Source organism: Lepisosteus oculatus, unplaced genomic scaffold (genome assembly GCF_040954835.1).
Source record: "Lepisosteus oculatus isolate fLepOcu1 unplaced genomic scaffold, fLepOcu1.hap2 HAP2_SCAFFOLD_95, whole genome shotgun sequence".
NCBI lineage: Eukaryota > Metazoa > Chordata > Actinopteri > Semionotiformes > Lepisosteidae > Lepisosteus > Lepisosteus oculatus.
This window is the reverse complement of record NW_027168431.1, coordinates 27,369-52,834: the sequence shown is the minus strand read 5'-3', so window position 1 is coordinate 52,834 and position 25,466 is coordinate 27,369. Positions and strand designations below refer to the sequence as shown.

The window sequence follows — 25,466 nt, the reverse complement described above, 5'->3', positions numbered from 1 at the left end:
GCGCAGATGGAAACGTTTTCATGCGCTCCTCTGGGAGGAATGAAAAGAAAAGACGAAACCGGAAACAGTAGTAGCCGCAAGACGAAGTGTCTTCAAGCGCCAAGCAAGCGCTCCTCGTTAGTATAGTGGTGCGTATCCCCGCCTGTCACGTGGGAGACCAGGGATGGATTGCTTGACGGCGAGCCAGGTTGCTTTTCTCCCATCAGATTCCAACCGCTAATGCTAACGCAGTGTGTGGGAGCTTACATGCTTTTCCTTTCCCGTCTTTTTCGGACGACTATTCCAAAGGGGTAACCTGAAGGAATAGGGGCCTGAAGACACGAGGCATTCTTAAACCAGCACTGGGCTGCACGGCCATCTGTTGTGATCAGGTTATATTCGAGTCAAAAAGCCAGAGCATCCGCTTCCATCCTATGGAGCACGAGCTAAATCGGAAGAGGCAGGGGATACACCTACGCCTATCGGCGCACGTTCCCTGCGTCAGGCTGCTTCACCCATTTGCACCCGACTGGAGACGGCACTGAGCAAGCTTTTTGTCAGGAGTGGGATTCGAACCCACGCCTCCAGGGGAGACTGCGACCTGAACGCAGCGCCTTAGACCGCTCGGCCATCCTGACGCGGGCCCCCTGTCCCGGGGCGGTCTGATGAGCCACCGCGATCCCACTGCGCTCCTCGAGTATCGCACTGTTATTAATACTACAGTGTGACTCCAGCATTAAAATGTTTGGAAAATGTGTCGGCTTTTATAATCCAGTGTAGAGCAGCATGTGATGATTTGTGCTACAACACCAAGCGCTCAAAGTGACGTCTGCGTTTGTCGTTGAAACTTTCAACTCTTTCATCACTTATGTAGGAAATAAAAAGAGCAGTTGTGCGCCACACGCAGAGAGGCCGTCAGCAGAGTGGCGCAGCGGAAGCGTGCTGGGCCCATAACCCAGAGGTCGATGGATCGAAACCATCCTCTGCTACATGTGTCCTATGCACGATTCCTAAGCATGCCATTGGGTTAGCAAAGTGCCTTCAAATAGTCTGCATCTCCCTTTCTTTAAATTCTGTCCTGAGTTTCTCTCTCGTGTGTGTTTGTGCAAGCTTGACACTTGCGGGACTCTTTAATCTTCACCAATACGGAGATGACCAAATGTGTCTTCGGTTGTTCTGAGGTCTTTGATAGTTTCTTTGAAAGCTTCAACTGAACCTCGAAATCGAAGCAGTTATGTCTATATTGATTTCTCGCGTTAATCATTACGAACCAGGAACAGCCAGCACACTCGGTCGCATTAGTAATTATGTCACGTCTCTACTTAGCAGAGCATTCAAAGGCCCACTGGAAGTAGTAAAGCACTAAAACACTGCAAAACTGAACTCGGGAAAATCATACTGGGAGCTCTGAGCGATGTCTGCATCCAAGCCATCCAATACGGACTCTGAAACCTTGGAATATCAACACTATGATGCGCTACCTTTTACCTGGAGCAAAACGATGGAATTAGAAGAATGCTTACCGCAGGATACAACTGTGCCGCTGTTATTTGGAGCACGGTTTTCACTTGCATGAAAACTACAGCAGAACGTAGAAGGATGATCACTGAGGAGTCCACGCGGGCATGCTGAGGAGATTGTAGGTCGTACATTTCAATGATTACTGACATTTGCGCTGCTGGAGGTACAGTAATCAACAAAGAACAGGGTGTGCTACTCTCGAATCCGGTCAGCACATGATGAAAAGCCAGGAAGTATACCTTGTCAAATTGCCGTCAACAGGGACAAGTTAACCACCAGCTCCACCGGCGCCCGGCTAGCTCAGTCGGTAGAGCATGAGACTCTTAATCTCAGGGTCGTGGGTTCGAGCCCCACGTTGGGCGGTGCCCGTCTCCTTATTAACAAAGTTTCCCGCTCATCCTTGAACCTCTTACACCTCGATGGTACCGAGCACTGCGTTTTAATGCACAGGTGTGATCAAACCGAGATGAAAAGGGCGTATCTAGCTCCTTGCCCGAGAGATAAATCAAAGGTTCCGCAGATAATCCCTTGGCTCCGGTCACCCGGACGCAGATAGGAGCTGCAGCCATCATAACTTGTATGAAAACTAAGAAGAGCTCCTGTCTATTTACAGTTTCATTTACTCTAGCGTTTCCTTAAACATTGCGTGTACGAAGGCTAAGAAATTGGAGAGCTATTCTAATACAATAACTATTAGGAATCTTTTCGGCATAACAGTTTCACTGTGATTTTGCAGGTAACACGTACGTTGGGAAAACATTTTGAACGCGATCAATAACCGCACTGGAAAAATGTGGGAAAGAAAGGGCGAAAAGCGACTCTTCAACATGTGGAAATATCTTCCTGAGCGGAGCCCTCTTCTCGAAGCTCAACACTCTGCAAGAGTCACTTCTCCCAACTTGCGCCCGCAGGTTTCCGTAGTGTGCCTGCAAAGAGCCATCCGCTTGAGACAGGTGCACCTCCCGATTTCATTGAACTAAGCTAGATGCACAATTTCTAATGCAGCCTTCATCACAATAGACAGTTCATTTCTCGAAAGCTTGTCGTAAAAAAAGGAAACAAAGAACGAAAACGTATAGCTGACAATCTTCTGAAGATGCAGATTCAGCTTTGGGGAAATGGACATTTTATGTATGCAGATGCTTTTCAAGCGCTGGTTTTAGAACGTCGCTGTGCTTCCAGCATCCTTTTCAGCCTTCTAAACTGGCTACCGAGGTGCCGATCACATTGTAAAGCGGTTGAGAGGCCGGAGCTGCTCAAACCGCTCTTGCCGTTTCCCATCAATCAAAAGCACTATGTTGTTTCTTTGTATGGAAAGCTTTTCAAGTCTGGCATCGACACGCACCTTTCCTGAAACGTCCAAAAGGTGAATGCTTCGCAAAGAAATCCAGTCTACCTTCAGGGGGCATGATGTTGAAATCGGAATGAGCCCTGGGTGGGCTTGAAGCAGCAGCTGTTCAGTTAACAGCTGCACAGAAACGCACCCCGCTTGCTTTGTATCATTCGCAAGTTTCTGGTTAAAGAGTAAAAAAGGCTGGAATTCTTCTGCCAGCCGGCAGGATTTCTTCTGCACTCACCCAGAAAAGCCAAGAATTGTATTTCATCTTTCGCAAGCTGTATTTTCCAGGAGGAGAATGAATACTTGCATTAAACTGAATCAAGCCGACAGAGACGCACAGCCGTTGTTTTTCTCCATGGGAAGTTTTTCGTTAAGGAAAAACACCGTTGTCATTTTCTTGCCAGCCGGCGGTATTTCTTGTGCAGCGATGAGCCAGATTTGTATTTCGTATTTCGCAAGTTGTGTGAATTTCTTGAAGTTGAAAGTGAATTCGCTCCAGAAAAGAAATGTCCAGTCGCATGAAAGCCGTGGCTGTTTGTTAAACCGCAGGACCTGAGCTTGCGTTCTGTTTCTCATGGCGTTCGCAAAGGCGATTCCTGCCTTTAAAACTGCTGTGACTGCGACTGAAAGTGGCGTGTGGCGCAGCTTCTAAAGTCTTGTTGACGCTCCTCGATGTTGCTTTCTCTCTGCCTAAGGAAGTTCGATTGTCGCGTCGGAACGGGGAGACCTAATCCTTCCAGCTTTAAGCCACCCTTCAGTCTTCTGAAGGGTGTCCGAGTGCTAGCATGTCATTTGGCTTTTTTTGGGGGGAAGCGGAGAGCGACATTGAAAAAGGTTACCGCCGCCGCCTCGCCCTCCGTGTTAAATGATTGCAAGCCGGCGGCGGCGGCGCTCCCTGTAGTCGTGTCCGAGCGGTTAAGGCGATGGGCTAGAAAGCCATTGGGGTCTCCCCGCGTCGGCTCGAATCCTGCCCACTACGGCGCCCTTCTCCTGTCGCTTCGGCCTGCCCAGAAAAAGGCAGAGTGCCGTTTCTCTCTTCCTGCTTCTTGTACAAACGCTAAATCGCTTGGACCTGCTGCCTTGGAAGTAATGTCTTCAACATCCACCAGTGACATTTCACAGCTGGAAGCACACAGCCACGCTTTTGGCATTGGCATGTCTTGCGCCCTACTTCCAGCCTTTGAAGACCTAATTATTCAAACTGAAAGAACCGGCTGAATGAGTGTTTGCAGTGCACCAGGAGGAGCAGGGACCATAGCATTGGAGGGGTGAGGATGGCGCAGATGGAAACGTTTTCATGCGCTCCTCTGGGAGGAATGAAAAGAAAAGACGAAACCGGAAACAGTAGTAGCCGCAAGACGAAGTGTCTTCAAGCGCCAAGCAAGCGCTCCTCGTTAGTATAGTGGTGCGTATCCCCGCCTGTCACGTGGGAGACCAGGGATGGATTGCTTGACGGCGAGCCAGGTTGCTTTTCTCCCATCAGATTCCAACCGCTAATGCTAACGCAGTGTGTGGGAGCTTACATGCTTTTCCTTTCCCGTCTTTTTCGGACGACTATTCCAAAGGGGTAACCTGAAGGAATAGGGGCCTGAAGACACGAGGCATTCTTAAACCAGCACTGGGCTGCACGGCCATCTGTTGTGATCAGGTTATATTCGAGTCAAAAAGCCAGAGCATCCGCTTCCATCCTATGGAGCACGAGCTAAATCGGAAGAGGCAGGGGATACACCTACGCCTATCGGCGCACGTTCCCTGCGTCAGGCTGCTTCACCCATTTGCACCCGACTGGAGACGGCACTGAGCAAGCTTTTTGTCAGGAGTGGGATTCGAACCCACGCCTCCAGGGGAGACTGCGACCTGAACGCAGCGCCTTAGACCGCTCGGCCATCCTGACGCGGGCCCCCTGTCCCGGGGCGGTCTGATGAGCCACCGCGATCCCACTGCGCTCCTCGAGTATCGCACTGTTATTAATACTACAGTGTGACTCCAGCATTAAAATGTTTGGAAAATGTGTCGGCTTTTATAATCCAGTGTAGAGCAGCATGTGATGATTTGTGCTACAACACCAAGCGCTCAAAGTGACGTCTGCGTTTGTCGTTGAAACTTTCAACTCTTTCATCACTTATGTAGGAAATAAAAAGAGCAGTTGTGCGCCACACGCAGAGAGGCCGTCAGCAGAGTGGCGCAGCGGAAGCGTGCTGGGCCCATAACCCAGAGGTCGATGGATCGAAACCATCCTCTGCTACATGTGTCCTATGCACGATTCCTAAGCATGCCATTGGGTTAGCAAAGTGCCTTCAAATAGTCTGCATCTCCCTTTCTTTAAATTCTGTCCTGAGTTTCTCTCTCGTGTGTGTTTGTGCAAGCTTGACACTTGCGGGACTCTTTAATCTTCACCAATACGGAGATGACCAAATGTGTCTTCGGTTGTTCTGAGGTCTTTGATAGTTTCTTTGAAAGCTTCAACTGAACCTCGAAATCGAAGCAGTTATGTCTATATTGATTTCTCGCGTTAATCATTACGAACCAGGAACAGCCAGCACACTCGGTCGCATTAGTAATTATGTCACGTCTCTACTTAGCAGAGCATTCAAAGGCCCACTGGAAGTAGTAAAGCACTAAAACACTGCAAAACTGAACTCGGGAAAATCATACTGGGAGCTCTGAGCGATGTCTGCATCCAAGCCATCCAATACGGACTCTGAAACCTTGGAATATCAACACTATGATGCGCTACCTTTTACCTGGAGCAAAACGATGGAATTAGAAGAATGCTTACCGCAGGATACAACTGTGCCGCTGTTATTTGGAGCACGGTTTTCACTTGCATGAAAACTACAGCAGAACGTAGAAGGATGATCACTGAGGAGTCCACGCGGGCATGCTGAGGAGATTGTAGGTCGTACATTTCAATGATTACTGACATTTGCGCTGCTGGAGGTACAGTAATCAACAAAGAACAGGGTGTGCTACTCTCGAATCCGGTCAGCACATGATGAAAAGCCAGGAAGTATACCTTGTCAAATTGCCGTCAACAGGGACAAGTTAACCACCAGCTCCACCGGCGCCCGGCTAGCTCAGTCGGTAGAGCATGAGACTCTTAATCTCAGGGTCGTGGGTTCGAGCCCCACGTTGGGCGGTGCCTGTCTCCTTATTAACAAAGTTTCCCGCTCATCCTTGAACCTCTTACACCTCGATGGTACCGAGCACTGCGTTTTAATGCACAGGTGTGATCAAACCGAGATGAAAAGGGCGTATCTAGCTCCTTGCCCGAGAGATAAATCAAAGGTTCCGCAGATAATCCCTTGGCTCCGGTCACCCGGACGCAGATAGGAGCTGCAGCCATCATAACTTGTATGAAAACTAAGAAGAGCGTCTTCAAGCGCCAAGCAAGCGCTCCTCGTTAGTATAGTGGTGCGTATCCCCGCCTGTCACGTGGGAGACCAGGGATGGATTGCTTGACGGCGAGCCAGGTTGCTTTTCTCCCATCAGATTCCAACCGCTAATGCTAACGCAGTGTGTGGGAGCTTACATGCTTTTCCTTTCCCGTCTTTTTCGGACGACTATTCCAAAGGGGTAACCTGAAGGAATAGGGGCCTGAAGACACGAGGCATTCTTAAACCAGCACTGGGCTGCACGGCCATCTGTTGTGATCAGGTTATATTCGAGTCAAAAAGCCAGAGCATCCGCTTCCATCCTATGGAGCACGAGCTAAATCGGAAGAGGCAGGGGATACACCTACGCCTATCGGCGCACGTTCCCTGCGTCAGGCTGCTTCACCCATTTGCACCCGACTGGAGACGGCACTGAGCAAGCTTTTTGTCAGGAGTGGGATTCGAACCCACACCTCCAGGGGAGACTGCGACCTGAACGCAGCGCCTTAGACCGCTCGGCCATCCTGACGCGGGCCCCCTGTCCCGGGGCGGTCTGATGAGCCACCGCGATCCCACTGCGCTCCTCGAGTATCGCACTGTTATTAATACTACAGTGTGACTCCAGCATTAAAATGTTTGGAAAATGTGTCGGCTTTTATAATCCAGTGTAGAGCAGCATGTGATGATTTGTGCTACAACACCAAGCGCTCAAAGTGACGTCTGCGTTTGTCGTTGAAACTTTCAACTTTCATCACTTATGTAGGAAATAAAAAGAGCAGTTGTGCGCCACACGCAGAGAGGCCGTCAGCAGAGTGGCGCAGCGGAAGCGTGCTGGGCCCATAACCCAGAGGTCGATGGATCGAAACCATCCTCTGCTACATGTGTCCTATGCACGATTCCTAAGCATGCCATTGGGTTAGCAAAGTGCCTTCAAATAGTCTGCATCTCCCTTTCTTTAAATTCTGTCCTGAGTTTCTCTCTCGTGTGTGTTTGTGCAAGCTTGACACTTGCGGGACTCTTTAATCTTCACCAATACGGAGATGACCAAATGTGTCTTCGGTTGTTCTGAGGTCTTTGATAGTTTCTTTGAAAGCTTCAACTGAACCTCGAAATCGAAGCAGTTATGTCTATATTGATTTCTCGCGTTAATCATTACGAACCAGGAACAGCCAGCACACTCGGTCGCATTAGTAATTATGTCACGTCTCTACTTAGCAGAGCATTCAAAGGCCCACTGGAAGTAGTAAAGCACTAAAACACTGCAAAACTGAACTCGGGAAAATCATACTGGGAGCTCTGAGCGATGTCTGCATCCAAGCCATCCAATACGGACTCTGAAACCTTGGAATATCAACACTATGATGCGCTACCTTTTACCTGGAGCAAAACGATGGAATTAGAAGAATGCTTACCGCAGGATACAACTGTGCCGCTGTTATTTGGAGCACGGTTTTCACTTGCATGAAAACTACAGCAGAACGTAGAAGGATGATCACTGAGGAGTCCACGCGGGCATGCTGAGGAGATTGTAGGTCGTACATTTCAATGATTACTGACATTTGCGCTGCTGGAGGTACAGTAATCAACAAAGAACAGGGTGTGCTACTCTCGAATCCGGTCAGCACATGATGAAAAGCCAGGAAGTATACCTTGTCAAATTGCCGTCAACAGGGACAAGTTAACCACCAGCTCCACCGGCGCCCGGCTAGCTCAGTCGGTAGAGCATGAGACTCTTAATCTCAGGGTCGTGGGTTCGAGCCCCACGTTGGGCGGTGCCCGTCTCCTTATTAACAAAGTTTCCCGCTCATCCTTGAACCTCTTACACCTCGATGGTACCGAGCACTGCGTTTTAATGCACAGGTGTGATCAAACCGAGATGAAAAGGGCATATCTAGCTCCTTGCCCGAGAGATAAATCAAAGGTTCCGCAGATAATCCCTTGGCTCCGGTCACCCGGACGCAGATAGGAGCTGCAGCCATCATAACTTGTATGAAAACTAAGAAGAGCTCCTGTCTATTTACAGTTTCATTTACTCTAGCGTTTCCTTAAACATTGCGTGTACGAAGGCTAAGAAATTGGAGAGCTATTCTAATACAATAACTATTAGGAATCTTTTCGGCATAACAGTTTCACTGTGATTTTGCAGGTAACACGTACGTTGGGAAAACATTTTGAACGCGATCAATAACCGCACTGGAAAAATGTGGGAAAGAAAGGGCGAAAAGCGACTCTTCAACATGTGGAAATATCTTCCTGAGCGGAGCCCTCTTCTCGAAGCTCAACACTCTGCAAGAGTCACTTCTCCCAACTTGCGCCCGCAGGTTTCCGTAGTGTGCCTGCAAAGAGCCATCCGCTTGAGACAGGTGCACCTCCCGATTTCATTGAACTAAGCTAGATGCACAATTTCTAATGCAGCCTTCATCACAATAGACAGTTCATTTCTCGAAAGCTTGTCGTAAAAAAAGGAAACAAAGAACGAAAACGTATAGCTGACAATCTTCTGAAGATGCAGATTCAGCTTTGGGGAAATGGACATTTTATGTATGCAGATGCTTTTCAAGCGCTGGTTTTAGAACGTCGCTGTGCTTCCAGCATCCTTTTCAGCCTTCTAAACTGGCTACCGAGGTGCCGATCACATTGTAAAGCGGTTGAGAGGCCGGAGCTGCTCAAACCGCTCTTGCCGTTTCCCATCAATCAAAAGCACTATGTTGTTTCTTTGTATGGAAAGCTTTTCAAGTCTGGCATCGACACGCACCTTTCCTGAAACGTCCAAAAGGTGAATGCTTCGCAAAGAAATCCAGTCTACCTTCACGGGGCATGATGTTGAAATCGGAATGAGCCCTGGGTGGGCTTGAAGCAGCAGCTGTTCAGTTAACAGCTGCACAGAAACGCACCCCGCTTGCTTTGTATCATTCGCAAGTTTCTGGTTAAAGAGTAAAAAAGGCTGGAATTCTTCTGCCAGCCGGCAGGATTTCTTCTGCACTCACCCAGAAAAGCCAAGAATTGTATTTCATCTTTCGCAAGCTGTATTTTCCAGGAGGAGAATGAATACTTGCATTAAACTGAATCAAGCCGACAGAGACGCACAGCCGTTGTTTTTCTCCATGGGAAGTTTTTCGTTAAGGAAAAACACCGTTGTCATTTTCTTGCCAGCCGGCGGTATTTCTTGTGCAGCGATGAGCCAGATTTGTATTTCGTATTTCGCAAGTTGTGTGAATTTCTTGAAGTTGAAAGTGAATTCGCTCCAGAAAAGAAATGTCCAGTCGCATGAAAGCCGTGGCTGTTTGTTAAACCGCAGGACCTGAGCTTGCGTTCTGTTTCTCATGGCGTTCGCAAAGGCGATTCCTGCCTTTAAAACTGCTGTGACTGCGACTGAAAGTGGCGTGTGGCGCAGCTTCTAAAGTCTTGTTGACGCTCCTCGATGTTGCTTTCTCTCTGCCTAAGGAAGTTCGATTGTCGCGTCGGAACGGGGAGACCTAATCCTTCCAGCTTTAAGCCACCCTTCAGTCTTCTGAAGGGTGTCCGAGTGCTAGCATGTCATTTGGCTTTTTTTGGGGGGAAGCGGAGAGCGACATTGAAAAAGGTTACCGCCGCCGCCTCGCCCTCCGTGTTAAATGATTGCAAGCCGGCGGCGGCGGCGCTCCCTGTAGTCGTGTCCGAGCGGTTAAGGCGATGGGCTAGAAAGCCATTGGGGTCTCCCCGCGTCGGCTCGAATCCTGCCCACTACGGCGCCCTTCTCCTGTCGCTTCGGCCTGCCCAGAAAAAGGCAGAGTGCCGTTTCTCTCTTCCTGCTTCTTGTACAAACGCTAAATCGCTTGGACCTGCTGCCTTGGAAGTAATGTCTTCAACATCCACCAGTGACATTTCACAGCTGGAAGCACACAGCCACGCTTTTGGCATTGGCATGTCTTGCGCCCTACTTCCAGCCTTTGAAGACCTAATTATTCAAACTGAAAGAACCGGCTGAATGAGTGTTTGCAGTGCACCAGGAGGAGCAGGGACCATAGCATTGGAGGGGTGAGGATGGCGCAGATGGAAACGTTTTCATGCGCTCCTCTGGGAGGAATGAAAAGAAAAGACGAAACCGGAAACAGTAGTAGCCGCAAGACGAAGTGTCTTCAAGCGCCAAGCAAGCGCTCCTCGTTAGTATAGTGGTGCGTATCCCCGCCTGTCACGTGGGAGACCAGGGATGGATTGCTTGACGGCGAGCCAGGTTGCTTTTCTCTCATCAGATTCCAACCGCTAATGCTAACGCAGTGTGTGGGAGCTTACATGCTTTTCCTTTCCCGTCTTTTTCGGACGACTATTCCAAAGGGGTAACCTGAAGGAATAGGGGCCTGAAGACACGAGGCATTCTTAAACCAGCACTGGGCTGCACGGCCATCTGTTGTGATCAGGTTATATTCGAGTCAAAAAGCCAGAGCATCCGCTTCCATCCTATGGAGCACGAGCTAAATCGGAAGAGGCAGGGGATACACCTACGCCTATCGGCGCACGTTCCCTGCGTCAGGCTGCTTCACCCATTTGCACCCGACTGGAGACGGCACTGAGCAAGCTTTTTGTCAGGAGTGGGATTCGAACCCACGCCTCCAGGGGAGACTGCGACCTGAACGCAGCGCCTTAGACCGCTCGGCCATCCTGACGCGGGCCCCCTGTCCCGGGGCGGTCTGATGAGCCACCGCGATCCCACTGCGCTCCTCGAGTATCGCACTGTTATTAATACTACAGTGTGACTCCAGCATTAAAATGTTTGGAAAATGTGTCGGCTTTTATAATCCAGTGTAGAGCAGCATGTGATGATTTGTGCTACAACACCAAGCGCTCAAAGTGACGTCTGCGTTTGTCGTTGAAACTTTCAACTCTTTCATCACTTATGTAGGAAATAAAAAGAGCAGTTGTGCGCCACACGCAGAGAGGCCGTCAGCAGAGTGGCGCAGCGGAAGCGTGCTGGGCCCATAACCCAGAGGTCGATGGATCGAAACCATCCTCTGCTACATGTGTCCTATGCACGATTCCTAAGCATGCCATTGGGTTAGCAAAGTGCCTTCAAATAGTCTGCATCTCCCTTTCTTTAAATTCTGTCCTGAGTTTCTCTCTCGTGTGTGTTTGTGCAAGCTTGACACTTGCGGGACTCTTTAATCTTCACCAATACGGAGATGACCAAATGTGTCTTCGGTTGTTCTGAGGTCTTTGATAGTTTCTTTGAAAGCTTCAACTGAACCTCGAAATCGAAGCAGTTATGTCTATATTGATTTCTCGCGTTAATCATTACGAACCAGGAACAGCCAGCACACTCGGTCGCATTAGTAATTATGTCACGTCTCTACTTAGCAGAGCATTCAAAGGCCCACTGGAAGTAGTAAAGCACTAAAACACTGCAAAACTGAACTCGGGAAAATCATACTGGGAGCTCTGAGCGATGTCTGCATCCAAGCCATCCAATACGGACTCTGAAACCTTGGAATATCAACACTATGATGCGCTACCTTTTACCTGGAGCAAAACGATGGAATTAGAAGAATGCTTACCGCAGGATACAACTGTGCCGCTGTTATTTGGAGCACGGTTTTCACTTGCATGAAAACTACAGCAGAACGTAGAAGGATGATCACTGAGGAGTCCACGCGGGCATGCTGAGGAGATTGTAGGTCGTACATTTCAATGATTACTGACATTTGCGCTGCTGGAGGTACAGTAATCAACAAAGAACAGGGTGTGCTACTCTCGAATCCGGTCAGCACATGATGAAAAGCCAGGAAGTATACCTTGTCAAATTGCCGTCAACAGGGACAAGTTAACCATCAGCTCCACCGGCGCCCGGCTAGCTCAGTCGGTAGAGCATGAGACTCTTAATCTCAGGGTCGTGGGTTCGAGCCCCACGTTGGGCGGTGCCTGTCTCCTTATTAACAAAGTTTCCCGCTCATCCTTGAACCTCTTACACCTCGATGGTACCGAGCACTGCGTTTTAATGCACAGGTGTGATCAAACCGAGATGAAAAGGGCGTATCTAGCTCCTTGCCCGAGAGATAAATCAAAGGTTCCGCAGATAATCCCTTGGCTCCGGTCACCCGGACGCAGATAGGAGCTGCAGCCATCATAACTTGTATGAAAACTAAGAAGAGCGTCTTCAAGCGCCAAGCAAGCGCTCCTCGTTAGTATAGTGGTGCGTATCCCCGCCTGTCACGTGGGAGACCAGGGATGGATTGCTTGACGGCGAGCCAGGTTGCTTTTCTCCCATCAGATTCCAACCGCTAATGCTAACGCAGTGTGTGGGAGCTTACATGCTTTTCCTTTCCCGTCTTTTTCGGACGACTATTCCAAAGGGGTAACCTGAAGGAATAGGGGCCTGAAGACACGAGGCATTCTTAAACCAGCACTGGGCTGCACGGCCATCTGTTGTGATCAGGTTATATTCGAGTCAAAAAGCCAGAGCATCCGCTTCCATCCTATGGAGCACGAGCTAAATCGGAAGAGGCAGGGGATACACCTACGCCTATCGGCGCACGTTCCCTGCGTCAGGCTGCTTCACCCATTTGCACCCGACTGGAGACGGCACTGAGCAAGCTTTTTGTCAGGAGTGGGATTCGAACCCACACCTCCAGGGGAGACTGCGACCTGAACGCAGCGCCTTAGACCGCTCGGCCATCCTGACGCGGGCCCCCTGTCCCGGGGCGGTCTGATGAGCCACCGCGATCCCACTGCGCTCCTCGAGTATCGCACTGTTATTAATACTACAGTGTGACTCCAGCATTAAAATGTTTGGAAAATGTGTCGGCTTTTATAATCCAGTGTAGAGCAGCATGTGATGATTTGTGCTACAACACCAAGCGCTCAAAGTGACGTCTGCGTTTGTCGTTGAAACTTTCAACTTTCATCACTTATGTAGGAAATAAAAAGAGCAGTTGTGCGCCACACGCAGAGAGGCCGTCAGCAGAGTGGCGCAGCGGAAGCGTGCTGGGCCCATAACCCAGAGGTCGATGGATCGAAACCATCCTCTGCTACATGTGTCCTATGCACGATTCCTAAGCATGCCATTGGGTTAGCAAAGTGCCTTCAAATAGTCTGCATCTCCCTTTCTTTAAATTCTGTCCTGAGTTTCTCTCTCGTGTGTGTTTGTGCAAGCTTGACACTTGCGGGACTCTTTAATCTTCACCAATACGGAGATGACCAAATGTGTCTTCGGTTGTTCTGAGGTCTTTGATAGTTTCTTTGAAAGCTTCAACTGAACCTCGAAATCGAAGCAGTTATGTCTATATTGATTTCTCGCGTTAATCATTACGAACCAGGAACAGCCAGCACACTCGGTCGCATTAGTAATTATGTCACGTCTCTACTTAGCAGAGCATTCAAAGGCCCACTGGAAGTAGTAAAGCACTAAAACACTGCAAAACTGAACTCGGGAAAATCATACTGGGAGCTCTGAGCGATGTCTGCATCCAAGCCATCCAATACGGACTCTGAAACCTTGGAATATCAACACTATGATGCGCTACCTTTTACCTGGAGCAAAACGATGGAATTAGAAGAATGCTTACCGCAGGATACAACTGTGCCGCTGTTATTTGGAGCACGGTTTTCACTTGCATGAAAACTACAGCAGAACGTAGAAGGATGATCACTGAGGAGTCCACGCGGGCATGCTGAGGAGATTGTAGGTCGTACATTTCAATGATTACTGACATTTGCGCTGCTGGAGGTACAGTAATCAACAAAGAACAGGGTGTGCTACTCTCGAATCCGGTCAGCACATGATGAAAAGCCAGGAAGTATACCTTGTCAAATTGCCGTCAACAGGGACAAGTTAACCACCAGCTCCACCGGCGCCCGGCTAGCTCAGTCGGTAGAGCATGAGACTCTTAATCTCAGGGTCGTGGGTTCGAGCCCCACGTTGGGCGGTGCCCGTCTCCTTATTAACAAAGTTTCCCGCTCATCCTTGAACCTCTTACACCTCGATGGTACCGAGCACTGCGTTTTAATGCACAGGTGTGATCAAACCGAGATGAAAAGGGCGTATCTAGCTCCTTGCCCGAGAGATAAATCAAAGGTTCCGCAGATAATCCCTTGGCTCCGGTCACCCGGACGCAGATAGGAGCTGCAGCCATCATAACTTGTATGAAAACTAAGAAGAGCTCCTGTCTATTTACAGTTTCATTTACTCTAGCGTTTCCTTAAACATTGCGTGTACGAAGGCTAAGAAATTGGAGAGCTATTCTAATACAATAACTATTAGGAATCTTTTCGGCATAACAGTTTCACTGTGATTTTGCAGGTAACACGTACGTTGGGAAAACATTTTGAACGCGATCAATAACCGCACTGGAAAAATGTGGGAAAGAAAGGGCGAAAAGCGACTCTTCAACATGTGGAAATATCTTCCTGAGCGGAGCCCTCTTCTCGAAGCTCAACACTCTGCAAGAGTCACTTCTCCCAACTTGCGCCCGCAGGTTTCCGTAGTGTGCCTGCAAAGAGCCATCCGCTTGAGACAGGTGCACCTCCCGATTTCATTGAACTAAGCTAGATGCACAATTTCTAATGCAGCCTTCATCACAATAGACAGTTCATTTCTCGAAAGCTTGTCGTAAAAAAAGGAAACAAAGAACGAAAACGTATAGCTGACAATCTTCTGAAGATGCAGATTCAGCTTTGGGGAAATGGACATTTTATGTATGCAGATGCTTTTCAAGCGCTGGTTTTAGAACGTCGCTGTGCTTCCAGCATCCTTTTCAGCCTTCTAAACTGGCTACCGAGGTGCCGATCACATTGTAAAGCGGTTGAGAGGCCGGAGCTGCTCAAACCGCTCTTGCCGTTTCCCATCAATCAAAAGCACTATGTTGTTTCTTTGTATGGAAAGCTTTTCAAGTCTGGCATCGACACGCACCTTTCCTGAAACGTCCAAAAGGTGAATGCTTCGCAAAGAAATCCAGTCTACCTTCACGGGGCATGATGTTGAAATCGGAATGAGCCCTGGGTGGGCTTGAAGCAGCAGCTGTTCAGTTAACAGCTGCACAGAAACGCACCCCGCTTGCTTTGTATCATTCGCAAGTTTCTGGTTAAAGAGTAAAAAAGGCTGGAATTCTTCTGCCAGCCGGCAGGATTTCTTCTGCACTCACCCAGAAAAGCCAAGAATTGTATTTCATCTTTCGCAAGCTGTATTTTCCAGGAGGAGAATGAATACTTGCATTAAACTGAATCAAGCCGACAGAGACGCACAGCCGTTGTTTTTCTCCATGGGAAGTTTTTCGTTAAGGAAAAACACCGTTGTCATTTTCTTGCCAGCCGGCGGTATTTCTTGTGCAGCGATGAGCCAGATTTGTATTTCGTATTTCGCAAGTTGTGTGAATTTCTTGAAGTTGAAAGTGAATTCGCTCCAGAAAAGAAATGTCCAGTCGCATGAAAGCCGTGGCTGTTTGTTAAACCGCAGGACCTGAGCTTGCGTTCTGTTTCTCATGGCGTTCGCAAAGGCGATTCCTGCCTTTAAAACTGCTGTGACTGCGACTGAAAGTGGCGTGTGGCGCAGCTTCTAAAGTCTTGTTGACGCTCCTCGATGTTGCTTTCTCTCTGCCTAAGGAAGTTCGATTGTCGCGTCGGAACGGGGAGACCTAATCCTTCCAGCTTTAAGCCACCCTTCAGTCTTCTGAAGGGTGTCCGAGTGCTAGCATGTCATTTGGCTTTTTTTGGGGGGAAGCGGAGAGCGACATTGAAAAAGGTTACCGCCGCCGCCTCGCCCTCCGTGTTAAATGATTGCAAGCCGGCGGCGGCGGCGCTCCCTGTAGTCGTGTCCGAGCGGTTAAGGCGATGGGCTAGAAAGCCATTGGGGTCTCCCCGCGTCGGCTCGAATCCTGCCCACTACGGCGCCCTTCTCCTGTCGCTTCGGCCTGCCCAGAAAAAGGCGGAGTGCCGTTTCTCTCTTCCTGCTTCTTGTACAAACGCTAAATCGCTTGGACCTGCTGCCTTGGAAGTAATGTCTTCAACATCCACCAGTGACATTTCACAGCTGGAAGCACACAGCCACGCTTTTGGCATTGGCATGTCTTGCGCCCTACTTCCAGCCTTTGAAGACCTAATTATTCAAACTGAAAGAACCGGCTGAATGAGTGTTTGCAGTGCACCAGGAGGAGCAGGGACCATAGCATTGGAGGGGTGAGGATGGCGCAGATGGAAACGTTTTCATGCGCTCCTCTGGGAGGAATGAAAAGAAAAGACGAAACCGGAAACAGTAGTAGCCGCAAGACGAAGTGTCTTCAAGCGCCAAGCAAGCGCTCCTCGTTAGTATAGTGGTGCGTATCCCCGCCTGTCACGTGGGAGACCAGGGATGGATTGCTTGACGGCGAGCCAGGTTGCTTTTCTCCCATCAGATTCCAACCGCTAATGCTAACGCAGTGTGTGGGAGCTTACATGCTTTTCCTTTCCCGTCTTTTTCGGACGACTATTCCAAAGGGGTAACCTGAAGGAATAGGGGCCTGAAGACACGAGGCATTCTTAAACCAGCACTGGGCTGCACGGCCATCTGTTGTGATCAGGTTATATTCGAGTCAAAAAGCCAGAGCATCCGCTTCCATCCTATGGAGCACGAGCTAAATCGGAAGAGGCAGGGGATACACCTACGCCTATCGGCGCACGTTCCCTGCGTCAGGCTGCTTCACCCATTTGCACCCGACTGGAGACGGCACTGAGCAAGCTTTTTGTCAGGAGTGGGATTCGAACCCACACCTCCAGGGGAGACTGCGACCTGAACGCAGCGCCTTAGACCGCTCGGCCATCCTGACGCGGGCCCCCTGTCCCGGGGCGGTCTGATGAGCCACCGCGATCCCACTGCGCTCCTCGAGTATCGCACTGTTATTAATACTACAGTGTGACTCCAGCATTAAAATGTTTGGAAAATGTGTCGGCTTTTATAATCCAGTGTAGAGCAGCATGTGATGATTTGTGCTACAACACCAAGCGCTCAAAGTGACGTCTGCGTTTGTCGTTGAAACTTTCAACTTTCATCACTTATGTAGGAAATAAAAAGAGCAGTTGTGCGCCACACGCAGAGAGGCCGTCAGCAGAGTGGCGCAGCGGAAGCGTGCTGGGCCCATAACCCAGAGGTCGATGGATCGAAACCATCCTCTGCTACATGTGTCCTATGCACGATTCCTAAGCATGCCATTGGGTTAGCAAAGTGCCTTCAAATAGTCTGCATCTCCCTTTCTTTAAATTCTGTCCTGAGTTTCTCTCTCGTGTGTGTTTGTGCAAGCTTGACACTTGCGGGACTCTTTAATCTTCACCAATACGGAGATGACCAAATGTGTCTTCGGTTGTTCTGAGGTCTTTGATAGTTTCTTTGAAAGCTTCAACTGAACCTCGAAATCGAAGCAGTTATGTCTATATTGATTTCTCGCGTTAATCATTACGAACCAGGAACAGCCAGCACACTCGGTCGCATTAGTAATTATGTCACGTCTCTACTTAGCAGAGCATTCAAAGGCCCACTGGAAGTAGTAAAGCACTAAAACACTGCAAAACTGAACTCGGGAAAATCATACTGGGAGCTCTGAGCGATGTCTGCATCCAAGCCATCCAATACGGACTCTGAAACCTTGGAATATCAACACTATGATGCGCTACCTTTTACCTGGAGCAAAACGATGGAATTAGAAGAATGCTTACCGCAGGATACAACTGTGCCGCTGTTATTTGGAGCACGGTTTTCACTTGCATGAAAACTACAGCAGAACGTAGAAGGATGATCACTGAGGAGTCCACGCGGGCATGCTGAGGAGATTGTAGGTCGTACATTTCAATGATTACTGACATTTGCGCTGCTGGAGGTACAGTAATCAACAAAGAACAGGGTGTGCTACTCTCGAATCCGGTCAGCACATGATGAAAAGCCAGGAAGTATACCTTGTCAAATTGCCGTCAACAGGGACAAGTTAACCACCAGCTCCACCGGCGCCCGGCTAGCTCAGTCGGTAGAGCATGAGACTCTTAATCTCAGGGTCGTGGGTTCGAGCCCCACGTTGGGCGGTGCCCGTCTCCTTATTAACAAAGTTTCCCGCTCATCCTTGAACCTCTTACACCTCGATGGTACCGAGCACTGCGTTTTAATGCACAGGTGTGATCAAACCGAGATGAAAAGGGCGTATCTAGCTCCTTGCCCGAGAGATAAATCAAAGGTTCCGCAGATAATCCCTTGGCTCCGGTCACCCGGACGCAGATAGGAGCTGCAGCCATCATAACTTGTATGAAAACTAAGAAGAGCTCCTGTCTATTTACAGTTTCATTTACTCTAGCGTTTCCTTAAACATTGCGTGTACGAAGGCTAAGAAATTGGAGAGCTATTCTAATACAATAACTATTAGGAATCTTTTCGGCATAACAGTTTCACTGTGATTTTGCAGGTAACACGTACGTTGGGAAAACATTTTGAACGCGATCAATAACCGCACTGGAAAAATGTGGGAAAGAAAGGGCGAAAAGCGACTCTTCAACATGTGGAAATATCTTCCTGAGCGGAGCCCTCTTCTCGAAGCTCAACACTCTGCAAGAGTCACTTCTCCCAACTTGCGCCCGCAGGTTTCCGTAGTGTGCCTGCAAAGAGCCATCCGCTTGAGACAGGTGCACCTCCCGATTTCATTGAACTAAGCTAGATGCACAATTTCTAATGCAGCCTTCATCACAATAGACAGTTCATTTCTCGAAAGCTTGTCGTAAAAAAAGGAAACAAAGAACGAAAACGTATAGCTGACAATCTTCTGAAGATGCAGATTCAGCTTTGGGGAAATGGACATTTTATGTATGCAGATGCTTTTCAAGCGCTGGTTTTAGAACGTCGCTGTGCTTCCAGCATCCTTTTCAGCCTTCTAAACTGGCTACCGAGGTGCCGATCACATTGTAAAGCGGTTGAGAGGCCGGAGCTGCTCAAACCGCTCTTGCCGTTTCCCATCAATCAAAAGCACTATGTTGTTTCTTTGTATGGAAAGCTTTTCAAGTCTGGCATCGACACGCACCTTTCCTGAAACGTCCAAAAGGTGAATGCTTCGCAAAGAAATCCAGTCTACCTTCACGGGGCATGATGTTGAAATCGGAATGAGCCCTGGGTGGGCTTGAAGCAGCAGCTGTTCAGTTAACAGCTGCACAGAAACGCACCCCGCTTGCTTTGTATCATTCGCAAGTTTCTGGTTAAAGAGTAAAAAAGGCTGGAATTCTTCTGCCAGCCGGCAGGATTTCTTCTGCACTCACCCAGAAAAGCCAAGAATTGTATTTCATCTTTCGCAAGCTGTATTTTCCAGGAGGAGAATGAATACTTGCATTAAACTGAATCAAGCCGACAGAGACGCACAGCCGTTGTTTTTCTCCATGGGAAGTTTTTCGTTAAGGAAAAACACCGTTGTCATTTTCTTGCCAGCCGGCGGTATTTCTTGTGCAGCGATGAGCCAGATTTGTATTTCGTATTTCGCAAGTTGTGTGAATTTCTTGAAGTTGAAAGTGAATTCGCTCCAGAAAAGAAATGTCCAGTCGCATGAAAGCCGTGGCTGTTTGTTAAACCGCAGGACCTGAGCTTGCGTTCTGTTTCTCATGGCGTTCGCAAAGGCGATTCCTGCCTTTAAAACTGCTGTGACTGCGACTGAAAGTGGCGTGTGGCGCAGCTTCTAAAGTCTTGTTGACGCTCCTCGATGTTGCTTTCTCTCTGCCTAAGGAAGTTCGATTGTCGCGTCGGAACGGGGAGACCTAATCCTTCCAGCTTTAAGCCACCCTTCAGTCTTCTGAAGGGTGTCCGAGTGCTAGCATGTCATTTGGCTTTTTTTGGGGGGAAGCGGAGAGCGACATTGAAAAAGGTTACCGCCGCCGCCTCGCCCTCCGTGTTAAATGATTGCAAGCCGGCGGCGGCGGCTCTCCCTGTAGTCGTGTCCGAGCGGTTAAGGCGATGGGCTAGAAAGCCATTGGGGTCTCCCCGCGTCGGCTCGAATCCTGCCCACTACGGCGCCCTTCTCCTGTCGCTTCGGCCTGCCCAGAAAAAGGCGGAGTGCCGTTTCTCTCTTCCTGCTTCTTGTACAAACGCTAAATCGCTTGGACCTGCTGCCTTGGAAGTAATGTCTTCAACATCCACCAGTGACATTTCACAGCTGGAAGCACACAGCCACGCTTTTGGCATTGGCATGTCTTGCGCCCTACTTCCAGCCTTTGAAGACCTAATTATTCAAACTGAAAGAACCGGCTGAATGAGTGTTTGCAGTGCACCAGGAGGAGCAGGGACCATAGCATTGGAGGGGTGAGGATGGCGCAGATGGAAACGTTTTCATGCGCTCCTCTGGGAGGAATGAAAAGAAAAGACGAAACCGGAAACAGTAGTAGCCGCAAGACGAAGTGTCTTCAAGCGCCAAGCAAGCGCTCCTCGTTAGTATAGTGGTGCGTATCCCCGCCTGTCACGTGGGAGACCAGGGATGGATTGCTTGACGGCGAGCCAGGTTGCTTTTCTCCCATCAGATTCCAACCGCTAATGCTAACGCAGTGTGTGGGAGCTTACATGCTTTTCCTTTCCCGTCTTTTTCGGACGACTATTCCAAAGGGGTAACCTGAAGGAATAGGGGCCTGAAGACACGAGGCATTCTTAAACCAGCACTGGGCTGCACGGCCATCTGTTGTGATCAGGTTATATTCGAGTCAAAAAGCCAGAGCATCCGCTTCCATCCTATGGAGCACGAGCTAAATCGGAAGAGGCAGGGGATACACCTACGCCTATCGGCGCACGTTCCCTGCGTCAGGCTGCTTCACCCATTTGCACCCGACTGGAGACGGCACTGAGCAAGCTTTTTGTCAGGAGTGGGATTCGAACCCACGCCTCCAGGGGAGACTGCGACCTGAACGCAGCGCCTTAGACCGCTCGGCCATCCTGACGCGGGCCCCCTGTCCCGGGGCGGTCTGATGAGCCACCGCGATCCCACTGCGCTCCTCGAGTATCGCACTGTTATTAATACTACAGTGTGACTCCAGCATTAAAATGTTTGGAAAATGTGTCGGCTTTTATAATCCAGTGTAGAGCAGCATGTGATGATTTGTGCTACAACACCAAGCGCTCAAAGTGACGTCTGCGTTTGTCGTTGAAACTTTCAACTCTTTCATCACTTATGTAGGAAATAAAAAGAGCAGTTGTGCGCCACACGCAGAGAGGCCGTCAGCAGAGTGGCGCAGCGGAAGCGTGCTGGGCCCATAACCCAGAGGTCGATGGATCGAAACCATCCTCTGCTACATGTGTCCTATGCACGATTCCTAAGCATGCCATTGGGTTAGCAAAGTGCCTTCAAATAGTCTGCATCTCCCTTTCTTTAAATTCTGTCCTGAGTTTCTCTCTCGTGTGTGTTTGTGCAAGCTTGACACTTACGGGACTCTTTAATCTTCACCAATACGGAGATGACCAAATGTGTCTTCGGTTGTTCTGAGGTCTTTGATAGTTTCTTTGAAAGCTTCAACTGAACCTCGAAATCGAAGCAGTTATGTCTATATTGATTTCTCGCGTTAATCATTACGAACCAGGAACAGCCAGCACACTCGGTCGCATTAGTAATTATGTCACGTCTCTACTTAGCAGAGCATTCAAAGGCCCACTGGAAGTAGTAAAGCACTAAAACACTGCAAAACTGAACTCGGGAAAATCATACTGGGAGCTCTGAGCGATGTCTGCATCCAAGCCATCCAATACGGACTCTGAAACCTTGGAATATCAACACTATGATGCGCTACCTTTTACCTGGAGCAAAACGATGGAATTAGAAGAATGCTTACCGCAGGATACAACTGTGCCGCTGTTATTTGGAGCACGGTTTTCACTTGCATGAAAACTACAGCAGAACGTAGAAGGATGATCACTGAGGAGTCCACGCGGGCATGCTGAGGAGATTGTAGGTCGTACATTTCAATGATTACTGACATTTGCGCTGCTGGAGGTACAGTAATCAACAAAGAACAGGGTGTGCTACTCTCGAATCCGGTCAGCACATGATGAAAAGCCAGGAAGTATACCTTGTCAAATTGCCGTCAACAGGGACAAGTTAACCACCAGCTCCACCGGCGCCCGGCTAGCTCAGTCGGTAGAGCATGAGACTCTTAATCTCAGGGTCGTGGGTTCGAGCCCCACGTTGGGCGGTGCCCGTCTCCCTATTAACAAAGTTTCCCGCTCATCCTTGAACCTCTTACACCTCGATGGTACCGAGCACTGCGTTTTAATGCACAGGTGTGATCAAACCGAGATGAAAAGGGCGTATCTAGCTCCTTGCCCGAGAGATAAATCAAAGGTTCCGCAGATAATCCCTTGGCTCCGGTCACCCGGACGCAGATAGGAGCTGCAGCCATCATAACTTGTATGAAAACTAAGAAGAGCTCCTGTCTATTTACAGTTTCATTTACTCTAGCGTTTCCTTAAACATTGCGTGTACGAAGGCTAAGAAATTGGAGAGCTATTCTAATACAATAACTATTAGGAATCTTTTCGGCATAACAGTTTCACTGTGATTTTGCAGGTAACACGTACGTTGGGAAAACATTTTGAACGCGATCAATAACCGCACTGGAAAAATGTGGGAAAGAAAGGGCGAAAAGCGACTCTTCAACATGTGGAAATATCTTCCTGAGCGGAGCCCTCTTCTCGAAGCTCAACACTCTGCAAGAGTCACTTCTCCCAACTTGCGCCCGCAGGTTTCCGTAGTGTGCCTGCAAAGAGCCATCCGCTTGAGACAGGTGCACCTCCCGATTTCATTGAACTAAGCTAGATGCACAATTTCTAATGCAGCCTTCATCACAATAGACAGTTCATTTCTCGAAAGCTTGTCGTAAAAAAAGGAAACAAAGAACGAAAACGTATAGCTGACAATCTTCTGAAGATGCAGATTCAACTTTGGGGAAATGGACATTTTATGTATGCAGATGCTTTTCAAGCGCTGGTTTTAGAACGTCGCTGTGCTTCCAGCATCCTTTTCAGCCTTCTAAACTGGCTACCGAGGTGCCGATCACATTGTAAAGCGGTTGAGAGGCCGGAGCTGCTCAAACCGCTCTTGCCGTTTCCCATCAATCAAAAGCACTATGTTGTTTCTTTGTATGGAAAGCTTTTCAAGTCTGGCATCGACACGCACCTTTCCTGAAACGTCCAAAGGGTGAATGCTTCGCAAAGAAATCCAGTCTACCTTCAGGGGGCATGATGTTGAAATCGGAATGAGCCCTGGGTGGGCTTGAAGCAGCAGCTGTTCAGTTAACAGCTGCACAGAAACGCACCCCGCTTGCTTTGTATCATTCGCAAGTTTCTGGTTAAAGAGTAAAAAAGGCTGGAATTCTTCTGCCAGCCGGCAGGATTTCTTCTGCACTCACCCAGAAAAGCCAAGAATTGTATTTCATCTTTCGCAAGCTGTATTTTCCAGGAGGAGAATGAATACTTGCATTAAACTGAATCAAGCCGACAGAGACGCACAGCCGTTGTTTTTCTCCATGGGAAGTTTTTCGTTAAGGAAAAACACCGTTGTCATTTTCTTGCCAGCCGGCGGTATTTCTTGTGCAGCGATGAGCCAGATTTGTATTTCGTATTTCGCAAGTTGTGTGAATTTCTTGAAGTTGAAAGTGAATTCGCTCCAGAAAAGAAATGTCCAGTCGCATGAAAGCCGTGGCTGTTTGTTAAACCGCAGGACCTGAGCTTGCGTTCTGTTTCTCATGGCGTTCGCAAAGGCGATTCCTGCCTTTAAAACTGCTGTGTCTGCGACTGAAAGTGGCGTGTGGCGCAGCTTCTAAAGTCTTGTTGACGCTCCTCGATGTTGCTTTCTCTCTGCCTAAGGAAGTTCGATTGTCGCGTCGGAACGGGGAGACCTAATCCTTCCAGCTTTAAGCCACCCTTCAGTCTTCTGAAGGGTGTCCGAGTGCAAGCATGTCATTTGGCTTTTTTTCTGGGGAAGCGGAGAGCGACATTGAAAAAGGTTACCGCCGCCGCCTCGCCCTCCGTGTTAAATGATTGCAAGCCGGCGGCGGCGGCGCTCCCTGTAGTCGTGGCCGAGCGGTTAAGGCGATGGGCTAGAAAGCCATTGGGGTCTCCCCGCGTCGGCTCGAATCCTGCCCACTACGGCGCCCTTCTCCTGTCGCTTCGGCCTGCCCAGAAAAAGGCGGAGTGCCGTTTCTCTCTTCCTGCTTCTTGTACAAACGCTAAATCGCTTGGACCTGCTGCCTTGGAAGTAATGTCTTCAACATCCACCAGTGACATTTCACAGCTGGAAGCACACAGCCACGCTTTTGGCATTGGCATGTCTTGCGCCCTACTTCCAGCCTTTGAAGACCTAATTATTCAAACTGAAAGAACCGGCTGAATGAGTGTTTGCAGTGCACCAGGAGGAGCAGGGACCATAGCATTGGAGGGGTGAGGATGGCGCAGATGGAAACGTTTTCATGCGCTCCTCTGGGAGGAATGAAAAGAAAAGACGAAACCGGAAACAGTAGTAGCCGCAAGACGAAGTGTCTTCAAGCGCCAAGCAAGCGCTCCTCGTTAGTATAGTGGTGCGTATCCCCGCCTGTCACGTGGGAGACCAGGGATGGATTGCTTGACGGCGAGCCAGGTTGCTTTTCTCCCATCAGATTCCAACCGCTAATGCTAACGCAGTGTGTGGGAGCTTACATGCTTTTCCTTTCCCGTCTTTTTCGGACGACTATTCCAAAGGGGTAACCTGAAGGAATAGGGGCCTGAAGACACGAGGCATTCTTAAACCAGCACTGGGCTGCACGGCCATCTGTTGTGATCAGGTTATATTCGAGTCAAAAAGCCAGAGCATCCGCTTCCATCCTATGGAGCACGAGCTAAATCGGAAGAGGCAGGGGATACACCTACGCCTATCGGCGCACGTTCCCTGCGTCAGGCTGCTTCACCCATTTGCACCCGACTGGAGACGGCACTGAGCAAGCTTTTTGTCAGGAGTGGGATTCGAACCCACGCCTCCAGGGGAGACTGCGACCTGAACGCAGCGCCTTAGACCGCTCGGCCATCCTGACGCGGGCCCCCTGTCCCGGGGCGGTCTGATGAGCCACCGCGATCCCACTGCGCTCCTCGAGTATCGCACTGTTATTAATACTACAGTGTGACTCCAGCATTAAAATGTTTGGAAAATGTGTCGGCTTTTATAATCCAGTGTAGAGCAGCATGTGATGATTTGTGCTACAACACCAAGCGCTCAAAGTGACGTCTGCGTTTGTCGTTGAAACTTTCAACTCTTTCATCACTTATGTAGGAAATAAAAAGAGCAGTTGTG

General features: G+C 49.2%; 19 non-coding genes across 19 annotated transcripts; 14 read left to right on the top strand and 5 right to left on the bottom strand.

The window, feature by feature from the left end:
• Positions 1–534: 534 nt before the first annotated feature.
• On the bottom strand, positions 535–617 carry trnal-cag (transfer RNA leucine (anticodon CAG)). The gene has a single exon. It is a non-coding gene; the product is annotated as a tRNA-Leu (tRNA).
• Positions 618–896: 279 nt separating this feature from the next.
• trnam-cau (transfer RNA methionine (anticodon CAU)) lies at positions 897–968 on the top strand. The gene has a single exon. It is a non-coding gene; the product is annotated as a tRNA-Met (tRNA).
• An 821-nt stretch (positions 969–1,789) lies between these two features.
• On the top strand, positions 1,790–1,862 carry trnak-cuu (transfer RNA lysine (anticodon CUU)). The gene has a single exon. It is a non-coding gene; the product is annotated as a tRNA-Lys (tRNA).
• Positions 1,863–4,650: 2,788 nt separating this feature from the next.
• On the bottom strand, positions 4,651–4,733 carry trnal-cag (transfer RNA leucine (anticodon CAG)). The gene has a single exon. It is a non-coding gene; the product is annotated as a tRNA-Leu (tRNA).
• Positions 4,734–5,012: 279 nt separating this feature from the next.
• Positions 5,013–5,084, top strand: trnam-cau (transfer RNA methionine (anticodon CAU)). Its single transcript has one exon. It is a non-coding gene; the product is annotated as a tRNA-Met (tRNA).
• Positions 5,085–5,905: 821 nt separating this feature from the next.
• trnak-cuu (transfer RNA lysine (anticodon CUU)) lies at positions 5,906–5,978 on the top strand. The gene has a single exon. It is a non-coding gene; the product is annotated as a tRNA-Lys (tRNA).
• Positions 5,979–7,019: 1,041 nt separating this feature from the next.
• On the top strand, positions 7,020–7,091 carry trnam-cau (transfer RNA methionine (anticodon CAU)). Its single transcript has one exon. It is a non-coding gene; the product is annotated as a tRNA-Met (tRNA).
• An 821-nt stretch (positions 7,092–7,912) lies between these two features.
• trnak-cuu (transfer RNA lysine (anticodon CUU)) lies at positions 7,913–7,985 on the top strand. The gene has a single exon. It is a non-coding gene; the product is annotated as a tRNA-Lys (tRNA).
• Positions 7,986–10,773: 2,788 nt separating this feature from the next.
• Positions 10,774–10,856, bottom strand: trnal-cag (transfer RNA leucine (anticodon CAG)). The gene has a single exon. It is a non-coding gene; the product is annotated as a tRNA-Leu (tRNA).
• Positions 10,857–11,135: 279 nt separating this feature from the next.
• On the top strand, positions 11,136–11,207 carry trnam-cau (transfer RNA methionine (anticodon CAU)). The gene has a single exon. It is a non-coding gene; the product is annotated as a tRNA-Met (tRNA).
• Positions 11,208–12,028: 821 nt separating this feature from the next.
• On the top strand, positions 12,029–12,101 carry trnak-cuu (transfer RNA lysine (anticodon CUU)). Its single transcript has one exon. It is a non-coding gene; the product is annotated as a tRNA-Lys (tRNA).
• Positions 12,102–13,142: 1,041 nt separating this feature from the next.
• On the top strand, positions 13,143–13,214 carry trnam-cau (transfer RNA methionine (anticodon CAU)). Its single transcript has one exon. It is a non-coding gene; the product is annotated as a tRNA-Met (tRNA).
• An 821-nt stretch (positions 13,215–14,035) lies between these two features.
• Positions 14,036–14,108, top strand: trnak-cuu (transfer RNA lysine (anticodon CUU)). The gene has a single exon. It is a non-coding gene; the product is annotated as a tRNA-Lys (tRNA).
• A 3,148-nt stretch (positions 14,109–17,256) lies between these two features.
• On the top strand, positions 17,257–17,328 carry trnam-cau (transfer RNA methionine (anticodon CAU)). Its single transcript has one exon. It is a non-coding gene; the product is annotated as a tRNA-Met (tRNA).
• Positions 17,329–18,149: 821 nt separating this feature from the next.
• trnak-cuu (transfer RNA lysine (anticodon CUU)) lies at positions 18,150–18,222 on the top strand. Its single transcript has one exon. It is a non-coding gene; the product is annotated as a tRNA-Lys (tRNA).
• Positions 18,223–21,010: 2,788 nt separating this feature from the next.
• trnal-cag (transfer RNA leucine (anticodon CAG)) lies at positions 21,011–21,093 on the bottom strand. The gene has a single exon. It is a non-coding gene; the product is annotated as a tRNA-Leu (tRNA).
• A 279-nt stretch (positions 21,094–21,372) lies between these two features.
• Positions 21,373–21,444, top strand: trnam-cau (transfer RNA methionine (anticodon CAU)). The gene has a single exon. It is a non-coding gene; the product is annotated as a tRNA-Met (tRNA).
• An 821-nt stretch (positions 21,445–22,265) lies between these two features.
• Positions 22,266–22,338, top strand: trnak-cuu (transfer RNA lysine (anticodon CUU)). Its single transcript has one exon. It is a non-coding gene; the product is annotated as a tRNA-Lys (tRNA).
• Positions 22,339–25,126: 2,788 nt separating this feature from the next.
• trnal-cag (transfer RNA leucine (anticodon CAG)) lies at positions 25,127–25,209 on the bottom strand. Its single transcript has one exon. It is a non-coding gene; the product is annotated as a tRNA-Leu (tRNA).
• Between the last annotated feature and the right edge of the window lie 257 nt (positions 25,210–25,466).